Source organism: Sinohyriopsis cumingii, chromosome 13 (genome assembly GCF_028554795.1).
Source record: "Sinohyriopsis cumingii isolate HCF-2022 chromosome 13, ASM2855479v2, whole genome shotgun sequence".
Taxonomy (NCBI): Eukaryota; Metazoa; Mollusca; class Bivalvia; order Unionida; family Unionidae; genus Sinohyriopsis; species Sinohyriopsis cumingii.
This window is the reverse complement of record NC_142973.1, coordinates 54630603-54643440: the sequence shown is the minus strand read 5'-3', so window position 1 is coordinate 54643440 and position 12838 is coordinate 54630603. Positions and strand designations below refer to the sequence as shown.

Sequence of the window (12838 nt, the reverse complement as noted above, 5' to 3'; positions counted from 1 at the left end):
TTTCTTTAAGTGGGACATTTGTTGTGGACACTGGATGAGTATTGGGCATGCTTTATTTCAGCATGCAGGGGATGAAACGTTTGGTAGCCGTGGCGACCAAATCCAGCTTAAAATTGTGTAAAATAAAAAGTCACGACAAAATTACATATTTTTCAACATTTATTTATATTAAGCTTACGACCGAACTTTAGGGCTAAATCAGTTGTGCTTTGAATTTTTTTTCTTCCAATTTATAATTGAGAACAGCCAGATTTTCAAATTATCTGGCTTGTTTTTGGATCTACCTCATACTCAATTTACAAAGTTGATTTAAGTTTTGTAAATGTTCAAAAATAAAATACATGATACAAATGTATATGAGATAATGATAGACAAAAGAACGGATTTATCACTGCATGAGAAAACAGTGCACTTAACATATGTTAACAGTGTGTGTGTGTGTGTATGTGTGATTTGGATTGTTAACGTAGCTTTAACAATTTATTTATTTATAACGCTACAAAGTCTGCACTGTGGCAGTTTACGTCGATGTCCAGCACTGGGGCACCATGTCGAGGTCATGTAGCATGATGTCTCACCCAGTCACATTATCCGGACACCAGGCTGACCAGTCCTAACACTAACCTCTTAATGCTAAGCGCCAATCGAGGCAGCTGTTAGTGTACTTTTTATAAGTCTTTGGTATGACTCGGCCGGGGTTCGAATCCGCGACCTCCCAATCCGAACGCTTTAACCACTAGACCATCGGAGCGCTCTGTTAACAGTGGAGAAATTAAAATAGAATTTGTGGGGTGGGTAATTGAAAAATGAAGGATGGTAAAAGCTGACACAATTACAGCTGTTTCTGTATACTAGAGGAACTTAGATCTGGCACGCATTGTAGGATTTGCAAGTGACAGAGCCTGTTTTGTTCGGCAAACATAATCGGGCGGGGTGAAACTCAAAGAATGTTGTACTAACCTAGACCATGTTTACTGTACAGCTTAGACTGTACTTAGCTTGCAGCATAAGAAACCCCTACCTTCATAAGAATTATAAGAAAACTTTGTATTTTCATGTAGGATCAGCAGCAATACGTTCAGGGAGACTTGAAAAAAAAATGGTTTTGAGAGAACCCCTGCTGAAATAAAAAGACCCGATTTGGTGGCTATCAACTTGATGCCGTTGCATCAATCCATGATTCTTAATGAGCAATTGTCTCTTACCTTCAAGATGATGTTAGTAATTACAAAAGAAACCGTGCTGCATCTTAAAATGGATGACAAGTTTAAATTTTTCAGCTGTAACTTGTACGCTTTGGAAATTATGTACATTATATGCAAATGTTCTCAAAAAAGAATACTCTGTGTGTGTGTGATTTAGATTTTAACGTAGCTTTAACAATTTTAGTCGTATCACTACGATGTCTGTAGTGAGGCAGTTTATAGTGATGTCTAGCACTGGGGCATCATGATGCAGACATGTAACATCTCGTCCCACCCAGTCACATTATCCTGACAACAGATCGACCAGTCCTAGCACTAACCTCTTTATGCTGAGCGCCAAGCGAGGCAGCTGTTAGTACCAATTTTAGAAGTCTGTGGTATGACTCAGCCGGGGTTCGAACCCGCCATCTCCAGCGTCTGAGGCGGACGCTCTAACCACTTAGGCCACTGGAACGGTCCAAAAGAGATTCCGTGATTTTAAGTGAAGTAAGCTCTTTGGTACGAGTCAAAGGTAAATCATGAGGTTTGAAGAAACAAAATGGTAGGAACGCATCTTTCTCGATAACCTAACAAATGATAACAAATTTTATTTTAAGTGTGCATTACTTGCAAATGCCCATGAAAAAGTCTGATGGAAAAATTGACAACAGAGTTTATCAACATTCTCATCGAAAATCTTGAGGCATGCGGAAGTTTTCAAACCAAAGAGGTACCATAACATTATAGTTACTGAACATGGTGGCCAGTATTAATGGTAGAGGAAGAACCCAGGAAAACCCCGGAAAGAACCACCGACCCACGAGAAGCTACTGGCAAGCTTTCTCACATACCCACATTCGCTGAATCCGAGACTCGAACCCACGCAGATAGAGGTGAGATGGCAGTGATCCGTAACGGAGAGCGCGTTAGACCACTCGGGGGCCCCTGAACAAAAAGTAGCTGTATGCAGATTGGTGTACAAACCGAATTTCATCTTGATATTTTGCATTATAAGTTTTCTCCCATTGTAGATATCAAGACACTAATGAGAGAAATGACAGGGCTTTGAGCAATCTTGTCAGCATACTGACAATGAGATACTCGTCCGTTTATCCAGAATTCTGTACAGCCTTGCCTGCTGAGACTGGAATGTATATTCCAGTAACGTATGTTGGATACGAGAGAGATGTCAGAAACAGCCAAGCCTGCCAAGAATGTAATGTATATTCCAGTAAAATCTGTAACCTATGATAGAAATAATGTGAAAACAGCCAAGCCTGTCGAGATTGTAATGTATTTACCAGCAACTTATTCTGCCTGTGAGAGGGGTGTCACAAACAGCCAAGCCTGCCAAGAATGGAATGCATATCCCAGTAACATCTGTGGCCTGTGAGAGAGGTGTTAGAAACAGCCATGCCTGCCAAGATGGGAATGTATATTTCAGTAACATCTGTTGACTGTAATAGGTGTTAGAAACAGCCAAGCCTGCCAAGAATGGAATATATATCCCAGTAACATCTGTGGCATGTGAGAGCGGTGTCAGAAACAGTAACGCCTGCCGAGAATGGAATGTGTATTCCAGTAAAATATATTGTCTGTGAGAAAGTTAGTACAAAACAGACTTAAGATTAAATTAAGTACCATTATAAATCCCGAATATATGTCTATGCTCATAACGTTACCTTAAGCCCAGAAAGACTTTCTTTCCCCTTGCTAGGTCAACAAGTCATTGACATACGGTAGGAAGTGGCATCAGGCTAGGTTATAGTCAAGTGAAAATAATACAATAACATAATAACTAACAGCATATATCACAACTGTAAGCATGAAAGTGATCATACCTCACTATTACTATTATGCTTCCTGATTACTTCTATACCTCATGATTACTGTGATACCTCACGATGACTGCTATACTTAATGATTACTGTGATACCTCACGATGACTGCTATATCTCATGATTACTGATATACTTCATAATTTAGTTGAGACCTCAGAATTACTATACCTCATGATTACTTTGATACCTCATGATTACTTCTATACCTCAAGATTGTACCTGGCACTGAGAAACAGCTGACTTCATGATATATGATGATTAACATTTTAATTTGTATTTTTCATACATACACAACTAATCCCATGATTACTATTATAATACATGATCACTTATATACTTCATGGTTACTTATATATATATATATATATATATATATATATATATATATATATATATATATATATATATATATATATATATACTTCATTATTACTAACATACCTCATGATTACAGATATACTGCATGATTACTACCATATCTAATGATTAATGACATACTTCATGATTACTACTATAACTCATGATTACTACTATACCTCAATGATTACTGATAAACTTCATGGTTGCTGATATACTTCATTATTACTTATATACTTTATGATTATTTCTATACCTCATGATTACCGTATACTTCATGATTACTACAATACTTTATGACTACTGATACACTGCATGTACTGACATACTCCATTATTACTTGTATAATTCTTGTCACCATGTGTGACTGTACCAAATGTAGAGACTCTAAAAGCATTACACACTGTCCCTATGACACCACACCTTCGTCACCAAAAATGTTGTACAAAGACTTGATTATATTAGACCTTGATCACTATGATGTGTATTTTATCCATGTACTTAACCATTTGACTTCTATATTTTTGTCTTTCGTTTTGTTCCATTTTTAAAAAAAAAATCAAAAAACGTGTCCTGAAAAAAGGTATAAAAACTCTCGTCTTGTCTGTCTTCGTATCAAAAGTGATATTCCCTGATCTATGGCAACCTCTACTGTCTCTGCCCCCTCATCCTCCACTTTGAAAGTCATCGACGAAAACTTAGATCGTGCCAGTTGGGAGGCTTTGTATCTTCGCCAACCCTTTAACTTGTTAACTGCAGAACCCAGCGGTTCAGGCAAAACAGAATTTGTCAAACGTTTGATCGAATACAAACATCATTTGATCGATCGTCCACCTCAACGGATCGTGTGGTATTACAAAGAGTGGCAATCGGCGTATAGTCTCCTGCGAGAAAATCAAGGCAATCGCATTCCATCGTGTTTGTGGAAGACATTCATAGCGAAGACGACGGGATCGTGTCTGACACCAGTCAAACACATCTGGTCATCTTCGACAACATGTTAGGAGAAGACGAAAAAGAAATTAAACTGTGGTTTACGCGCAAAGGGCATCGTTGTAATGCCATTGTCATTTACATCACTCAAAATTTGTTTCAACAAAGTAAAGCCCATCGCACCATCAGTCTCAATGCTCATTACGTGGTCTTGTTTAAAAGCCCCAGAGATAAATCGAAAGTACAAATATTAGCCAAAGAGTTAGGAACGCCTTGGCTGACACATCCGAGGACGATGCCACTCAAACTACACACGCCTATTTACTCGTTGATTTAAACACTACCACCCCTGAATATTTGCGATTTCGTATCCATAAGTTTCACCACTAGTGCCAAGACGGATGGCCTGTCGTGTACACGTCCCCGATGTCGACTTAACAACAACAACAAAATCTATAAAAACCTAAGACACTTTGGGTCTGTCTCATACAGCGTCAACATAACGTCCCTTCAGTCTCATCTTCCCGTCAAACTGATTCGTGCCTTGTACGGCATCAGTCGTGAAAAGAATCCACAAATACGTGCTCGTGTCTTATAAGCCAGTCACAAAGAAGTCTTACGATGGTTTACGGTGACAGCACGTCAATTACTGCAGGGCATCATTCACATTCCACATCAAACCAAACGCTTATTTGATAGATACAAAGTAGCCTTGACGCAAATGGCCAATCCTAGCAACGACAATCAAACTAAAAAGCAAATGATTTTGCAACCTGAAGGTAGCGGTTCTCTAGGAGGTGTCATCATTCGCTCCGTCTTAAAATGGGATCCCAATGCCCTCAAAGTCCTCCTCAAAAGAAAAGCCACTCCCCAATGTACCCAAAAGAAAAAAAAGAGAACGGTGTCAAGTCTAGGTCCCAGCCTCAGAAAAAGAAATGTCCCCAGAAAAGAGCTACCTGCATGAGAGGCATTTCGGCAAGGACGCAACCTTACATCCACAAACCAAGATCATCAGCGACGGTGAAACAATGGAAACCCGCGTCTCCAATAACTTCTCCTCCATCGGTGACACCCTCTTCCTCTTTAGCTGCATTGGCAGCTGCTCACAAAGTACCTGCCCCGAAAATCAAAGTCCAAGACAGATCGGGCTTGTTACAGAGTTTACCGGATTTATCCAAGCATGAACTGTCCGAGTAAGTCCTTTGCGAACCCCTTCACGACGCGAGATACCTGTCATGAAAATGATACGACGTAAAGACAATCAGTGGCGGAGCATTCCTGCATAAAAAAGACCTGAGGCAAACGATGGGAATCAGTATTTCTGTGCTCCTGAACGCCCAAAGATGCCCCCCTCAAATAAGTGCACAATGTTACCACCATCGTCGTTCTCCTGTCCAAAAAGAAAAAGGAAAAAGAAAAGGACAGTCTCGTCATCCAAACAAAAAGCTTTGCCAAACATTTATATCACTCCTAGAACACATGTACAATCAGTTTAAACAAAACCTTGAACAAAAACTTTTATATAAAAAACAGTGTATTTTTGTGTGTGCTCCTGAACGTCCAAAGATGTCCCCTCAAAGTGCACAGTCACCATTGTCGTTCTCTTGTCCAAAAAGGAAAAGGACAGTCTCGTTATCCGAAAAAGCGCTTAGCCCAGCATCGATATCACCCCTTGAAAAGACAGTCATCTAAAGAAAAAGAGAAGCAACCAAAGGGATAGATTATTTGGCGATTTTGGAAAACAAATCACCTTTTGAATGAAGCAAAGCGATAGTATATAAAAAAAAACAACAAACAAACAAACAAAGATGTCATCCCCCAGAAGACACCGTTCTTCACTCCCCAAAAGGAAAGGACTTCCTACTCGTTTAGTCAAACATGGGGACATGTTGTCCATCCTGTCCAAAGCTTCTCCATCCATGCGAAAAATATTCATTCAAACGGTCTCCAAAGACATCATCGATACCGTGTGTGAATGTTGTTTGAAAATCTTGAAAGGCACGATACCTTTCTCTAAATATCAGAAAAAATACTTAGCCAAGCATCGACACGTTCTTCGCCAAATGGTCCAAAAGAAAATCCTCATCCGTCAAAAGAAAAAGATGTTGGTCCAACGCGGAGGATTTTTACCCCTGTTAGGACCTGTTGTCAAAGGGACGTTTCTCTATTTGCTAAAGATACTGTAATGGTCAGGATTATGTATTTGTTTGGTACTTAATTTTATTTTAAGGATATGAAAATTAGCCAAAAGTATCTTATCATAACTAAATGTTAAAATGGCAATTTTTATCTGCTAAATTATGATTTCATATCAATGTATACATGTACAAGAACACAAACATGAACAAATAGCTTTAAAAGTAACACAGTTTCATTTTGTGTATGACTCAATACTTTGTTTCTTTGATGCAAAAAATATTGGGGGGGGGGGCACTTGATAAAAAGGCAGAGTGAGGCTTCAGAAGTACTAGGAATATACAAAAAATGAATGTATTCTTGAATACTGAATGTTCACGAATCAATTCAATATAACCATGTGTAAGAAATTTGCAAATTTCAGCGGGAAATGAAATGAGGTCAAGAATTTGCAAAAGGTAACCAAAAAATCAATATCAAGAATTGAAAATGATGCATGCGTTTGAATGATTCATGTAAAATTTATTTCAAAAGATATTATAAAGATGGCTTCAATTTTTTTTATTCAACACTCAAATTATACAAAAAACATTCCATTTTAAGTGCAACATTTCAACTTGAGCGTGATCCAAGAATATGGTATTTCACATGAAAATGGGGAAGAGGAGACTTGTATAAAAGAGCATAAAGCTCGGCTGAACAGATCCCATAGCCTGACATGCCTGACTAATAAATTATTTTTAAGTCAGACAAATTACATTTTTCAATGGACTTGTTTGAGACAGTGATAATTTTCATAATTTAATCACTTTGTCTTTAATCCTTATCTGGCCAGTCATGACATTCTTCTAAATCCTTCAATCACAGTACTCTTTGTTTATTCATTCACCTCTTGTGATACTAAAATAAGTTGTCACTGATAACTGTCATGTGTACAAGTTCTACTGCTGCTTGAATGCATATTGAGCTAAGCAACCAAATTATCAGCCAATCAACCACTTCAATTAAACAAGACTGTTATGATAAATTAGCCGTGTTCTAAATGATCATATTTAACACAAATACTTATGATTGGATGACCCTTTGATTTTATTGCAATGAAATTATTGAAAGGCACTTTACTGACATAAGTATCCATTTCCTTTTCGAAGTGATCAAAAGCCAGAATCGAGTCTTAAATTGTTTTCAGTATCCACTTCAATGTGCGATATTGTGTTTCAAGCAAATTGATTACTTTAATTAAAAAGCATTGAGCGTCTTCATTTAAACAACTGCTTATTTTGATTACTTAAGTTATTTAAGTTGTCAAAACAAGCTACCTTTTCTGTTTTAGATAAAACAAGTATACTAAATTATTTTTGGTTGATCATGTAGAATATTCAGAGGGTAAATTCATTTAATAATTGAAGAATATGAAAGGTTGCCATGGAGTCTGAGTAGCTACTTTTCCGAAAGGACGTAAGCTAGAATATGTGGCACTAAAAAGCAAAAAAGGTCAAATATGACATTTCAGCCACACTGGGGTGGTTTAAATTCATGGACTCTGAGGGAAAGATGTTTTGCAGCTACTGTAAAAAATAAAACAAAGTGGCATGGGTTGAATATTCAACCAGTCTAATTGAGAAATTCAGGATTTTTAATTAACCATGTCTTGTGACAGTTTTTGGATTTCATACAGCTTATGCAGCACAGTGTATGCATGATACTAGCCAGCATGTGCAGAAAAACCCACAAGTAGGATTTGCTAACATCCAACTAGGAAAGACAATTTTCAATGAGAATGAAATGAAAAACAAAATAAAACAAAGGCTATCTTAAAAACAACCTACAGGGAAAACCATGTTCTGATATGGAAATGCAGGAGAAGAACGGTGTTGATCTGAGTGCTAATTACAATTCATCCTCAGGGCATGAAACTTGGTTCTGTCAATTAAAAAAGATGTGAGAGAGGAAGATAGGGAAAGTCTAAATTCCAGTACATTAATTTCTGTTTTTGCTAATGGAATTATGGCAGCTATTGTATCTGAGAAAGAGATCATTTGTATAACATACTGTGATAATAAAAAATTAAGCCCTTTTATTTGTTCTGTTTTTCTCTATGGAATAAAATACATACATCTCATCAGACCTTGGCAAGTGAATGAAAATTTGAAATTTCATCACAAGTGAAAATGTAGGTGGGACAAGCAAATGTTCTAACACCACTTGACCTGGACAAGTAGGTGAACACAATTTTTTTTTTCAGCCCTGGAAAGGCTTCAGATGTACCTGGAACAATGAAAAAGTCAAAGCTGAATGTTCACACAACATTTCTGTTGTTGTTGTTGTTGTGGGGTTTAAAGCCATTTTTCAGCATACGATAGGTTATGCATGGGGGCCAGTATTAATGGTGGAGGAAGAACCCGGGAAAACTCCAGGAAGAACCACCGACCCATGAGAAGCTACTGGCAAGCCTTCTCACATACCCACATTGGTCGAATCCTAGACTCGAACCCACAAAGACAGAGGTGAGATGGCAGTGATCCATAATGGAGAGCAATTTAGACCACTCAGGGCCCCCAACATTTTTGTAAAATTTTATGTAGGAAATATGCAGATTCCAGCTTGAATAATGTGGTATGAATTTGCAAACACTGACTGAAGAGAAATAAGAACAGCTGATGGCATACATGCTTCAATGCTGCCTTTGAATTTATTTTAAAAGCTACTATGAAGATGAGTTCATTTTTTAATTTTGCATACTCAAATTATGCAAAAAACATTCCACTTTCATATTTTCTATGATTCTGAAAAAATGCTCTCCTTATGCAACATTGTTGTGCTGGAATCAACTGGCATTTTTTTAACCAGCCCCCAGTAAAGAATTATTCAAATTATTGATATGATCTCCCATAGTGGCATTATACTGTAAAATACTAAAATTCTACATCTATACAAGTTAACAACTCGTCTCCAAATTTTAATTATGATTTTCGGAAAAAAAATATCTTAAAAAATCTCCAGCATTTGATTATAGTACCATACATGGTACAATGAGTGAGGTCAGGCTGACACATCAAGAACTTTCTCCCAAAATTTACTTTTAATGTGGCTATTAACACAACACGACAAGCCCATAAATTAATAAATCACTTGACAAACAAAGGGTTCTCATTAGACACTTACCCTCAGGTTTTGATGTTAGGAATTTAAATTTGAACATTTCTGATGAAAATTCCAACATGTCTGTTTTAATAATGCATGTTGATTTGGGTCAGAGCACCAGTCCTTATTTCCCTTTAATTACATCCTACAGACACCAGTTATCACCTTATCAGACAATAATGCTGCACCTAACAGTTAACAGGTCACTAATATCATGGTTAGACTGGCATTGCTTAATCAAGGCTAGATTGTTTGACATTATTATCTTCAGCATTTTATAGGAAGAAGGAATCAATTACAACCTGATAGAATTAACTATTGATCCAATTACAGCGTTTGATTGCCCATTAATATACATGATTCTACCAGTAGATGGACAAAAATAATGTTTTCAGGTCCATCTACGGCAGTGTATTGTATTGATAAAAAAAGTATTTTTGTTTAGATAGGCCCAGGGCTGGTGACTTGTGTGTTTATTCAGATCTCAAAATATTTAATGGAAAGCAATGCTTTCCACCAGGTCCTGAGGTCTGCCATGTCTAATTGCTCCATCAATGTTCTCCTTACTCAGTGGATCAACAGTGCTTATGATCATTAGCACTGGAGGCATGTCTTGCTTTATACAGTTTCTTTTGACACTTTTTATGTGCTACTTAATAACCAGTAAGCATGAACATTTTGTCGAAATCATATTTTAAGTAGGTCTTTCCTTTTTATCTCAAATGTGCCAAAGGATGGCTAATTTTTTATCAAAACCTCATGATCACATCTAATCCCTTTAATACATGTACATGTACTTATAATACCATAGAAAACATCCTGCATCTGGTGACAACTCTCCAGATTACAACAATAAAGTAATCAATTAACAGCTTGTTGTGTATGCACGCAAGCCGTAATTCTGCTACTCGGCATTGCACTGGTTGTAACAATTCCTGGAAGAGTTCTGGTACCCACACAACTGACTATACATAAATATCTCAAACGGTACTTTTTCCTACCTCTGGTAGAATCACAGTATGTTTGGCAGGTGAGCACTAAAAATTTTAGGTAACCCTGGTAATCTGTTTCCCATTCGTAAATCACGTGCTCTGCTTTGTACACCAAATTTACAACTTTCAACAGAAGTTTGTTTAGTAGATTATCTTCATAAGGGTATGGGGATAAATATTATAACTTACTAGTTGTTCAACATCTTGAAAATAAATTTCTGTATTTCATCAGTGCAAAGTTTCCCAGACAAATTAATTTTTTTTCAACATACCTGATGGAGGACCTCACTTAGGATAGAGGAAAGGCTTGATCTGAAATTAGAGGGGCTCTCAGCATCAGGCTTTTGTATTTGAGCATTGTACCATTTATATGTGAAAACTACCCTAACACTTTGAAAAATAAAATAATAATAATATTATTATTATTATTATTATTATTATTATTATTATTTTTAAGACCCCAAAAATTGTTATATCTGTACATTCTATCCCCACATTATAGAAACTAGTATACTGAGGACTAATAAGTACACATCAAACTGCTAACTGATTAACTTACTGTTGCAATCTTTGGAGTTTAAAGCTGAATGCGGATATTTAATAAAGGTATTATAAGTAATTAAGGGATCAAAGGTGGAAATGGTTTTCAAGCCTTTTAATAAAAATCATCTGACATTTGACCTAAGACAAAAAGTAGAGATCGAACAAAATTTGTTTTTGGCAGGAACATTTTAGTTGGTATTTTGATTTTTTATATTGTTTAATTGTTAATGCATTGTTGTCACATTTAATCATACAGAAAAGTCATTCCTAATTCTTTAAAGGAGAAATATGGATCCAAAAAATATTAGAACCCAGTTAAGTGTGAAACTTGATAATCATAATTTGATGTCATCAATGTTTGCCAGTTAGTGATCTAATGAAGGGAGAAAAAAAATGCTTGTGGTTTTTATAAAAACAAAGAATTCTTGTAGTGATGTACAAAGACATATGGTTCTTTCTTTTTCAATGAATTGTCATGCAATACTTTAGCTATGATGTTGTAGCCTCAGCTTGATTTGTTGTGGTTGAGGCTAAGAACTGATCCCATATAATGTAATGGAGCAAAAAAAATCATCACTAAAGTCAGAAAAACAAATAGTGTAGAAATCTTACTATGGAAGTATAGTCATGCTGTGAAAGAAGTTTGGCTTATTTTGAAATTATTAAGCCCTTACACGATAAAATAAATTGGCATGGTTACACTAACCTCACTGTGTCCGCCATGACAGATAACGCGAGACTCTCGCCATGACCCCTTTTCTATGTAAGGCTTGCCAGACCATATTTGGATATTCTAAGCTATGTTATTATCAATCAAGTGGCAAATAATGGCTTCTTGGTGGAATTTCATAAACCATATTTACTATTATTCCACAGAATTTCTGACTCAAACCACGCCATATTTTTACTACGATTTGTTTACATATCCAAAGAAGGCCTCAATGTCCTTATATGGCACACAAACAAATGAGGGAGAGAATGGAAGTAATCATTACTTGAACTAAGATATGGGCTCGAAATTAGCAGTAGTCCGCTAGCCCAAGGCTAGCAGATTTCCCGTCAGACTAGTAACTTTCATAATGTTAATAGTCTGATGGGCTAGTAAATTTCGGTTATCAATAGTCAGCGTTTGTTTACGCCATTCCCTAATAAAGACTTGACATAGCAGATGTTCTATAGAATCAAAGCAATGGCCATTGTAAACACAGTCATAAAATATTAGCATAAGAAGATGAAGTCAATTTCTGCCTCGGAAAGGTGCGTTTCTATAACACGAATCCATCAGATTTTGTGCATTTCATTTTTTAACAGCACAAATTATGGTCCCATCATTAAGAACGGAAGTTTGGTAATTGATCATAATTAATCTGATAATGAATTAAATGAAAAAATGACGTGGTATTGCACTTTATTCACTCGACCACAGTAACAAACTCCAAAGCGGTATACCACACAAATAGAACATGGCAAAAACTATTCAAAGAAAGTAATTTGCATGTTTGTTTGTTTCAGGTTCTTTTTTTTGTTCGCTACCTAAACACTCCAACAGTCACAAACAGGAAACTACATATTTTACATTTCCATCGAAATAATTATAAGAATAAGATCAAGTTATTATGATTATGTTATTGACACATTCTTTCCATACAACTACTTTTTCTATGATATAAGATGTTTTTATATTTTTCCCTTACAAGAATGAACAAAT

General features: G+C 36.5%; 1 protein-coding gene across 2 annotated transcripts in view; it reads right to left on the bottom strand.

The window, feature by feature from the left end:
• The window catches only part of LOC149785589 (SAP30-binding protein-like), a 59651-nt gene that overhangs the window by 45010 nt on the left and 1803 nt on the right, over nucleotides 1-12838 (bottom strand). The window contains exon 2 of one of the 2 annotated variants that reach the window (XM_089979393.1): nucleotides 10860-10899. The exons of the other annotated variant lie outside the window; for it this stretch is intronic. The gene's annotated coding sequence lies outside the window, so the exon portion shown is untranslated. The remainder of the gene's footprint in view (nucleotides 1-10859; nucleotides 10900-12838) is intronic. 2 annotated transcript variants of the gene reach the window in all.